Source organism: Elephantulus edwardii, unplaced genomic scaffold, assembly GCF_000299155.1.
Source record: "Elephantulus edwardii isolate Elephantulus edwardi_28Jun2011 unplaced genomic scaffold, EleEdw1.0 scaffold00008, whole genome shotgun sequence".
Lineage (NCBI taxonomy): Eukaryota > Metazoa > Chordata > Mammalia > Macroscelidea > Macroscelididae > Elephantulus > Elephantulus edwardii.
The window spans coordinates 18,637,944-18,639,080 of NW_006399758.1; the positions used below are offsets into that span (position 1 = coordinate 18,637,944).

Here is a 1,137-nt window from a genome sequence, read left to right on the forward strand (position 1 = left end):
ATATTGCATGAGTTCCTTGTTTTTTAATGCAGCATAGTATTCCATTGTGCGAATATACCACAGCTTCTCTAGCCATTCGTTTGTTGATGGGATAATAGCACTTGTTAACATCTTCAAAGATCTTATTTCTTAGCAAAGTTACATGCAGGTACAGAGATTAGGGCTTCCAAAATAAAGCAATCCAGTCCATTAACAGGCAGAGAGAGCCTGTGATGGCCCAGTAATGGGCACTGTGGGCTACTGCTCAGCACCCTCTTCTTAGACTAGGATACTCATCTCCCCAGAACTTGACAGCGGATGCTTTACAACTGAGTTGTACTTCTCAAGAATTGCCCTTGGACTCTTCCCATCAGTGGCCTCACAAAATGGTTCACAGTTTTCTGCACCTGGAAAAAATCCCACAAAATCATGCAAGCCAAGAGGCTCAAATCTCCTAGGTCAGTTTTAAGAACACCCGTGTAACTGCACAAACCATCAAGAGTATGGATAGCTGGAAAGCCACCAAGTGTCTGTAAGATGTCACTTTGCAAAAGCAGTGTGTGTCATCCCAGTATTACAATGGTGAAGTTTGTAGGTGTGTCCCAAACAGTGGGGTTGGACATGGGGTTGGTGGTCCAAAAGGAGTGCTGAGCTTTTGCCTCATATGCTTAAAAATGCAGAGAGTAATGCAGAAATTAAGGGTTTAGCTATCAGTTCTCTGGTGATTGAGCACATCCACATGAACAAAGCTCCCAAGGTAGACCTCTGCACATACAGGGCTTGTGGTCACATTAAACCCTCCATGAGCTTCCCCTGGCATATTGAGACAGTTCTTACTGAAAAGGAACAGATTGCTCTTAAACCAGAATAGGAAGTTGCAGAGAAGAAAAAGATATCCCAAAAGAAACAAAAAGTTATGGCTAAGGAGTAAACAATTCATCATCAAATAAAATTCAGATAACATTTAAAAAAAGAAAAAAGCCAGAGAAGACCACTAGGCCATAGACATGCTAATACCCTATAGATCTGATGCCCTTTCTGGTTTGAAAAGATTCTCAAAAGCTCTCCCAGTAGAAACAGCCTCTTCTCAACTGCAAGTCAATTCTTTTTCCTTTTCTTTTTATTTTTTTTTTACAACTTATTATTCATTAAAAATAC

At 40.5% G+C, this 1,137-nt stretch overlaps 1 pseudogene; it reads left to right on the forward strand.

The window, feature by feature from the left end:
* The window catches only part of LOC102866934, a 45,581-nt pseudogene extending 44,671 nt beyond the window's left edge, over positions 1 to 910 (forward strand).
* The last annotated feature ends 227 nt before the right edge of the window (positions 911 to 1,137 follow it).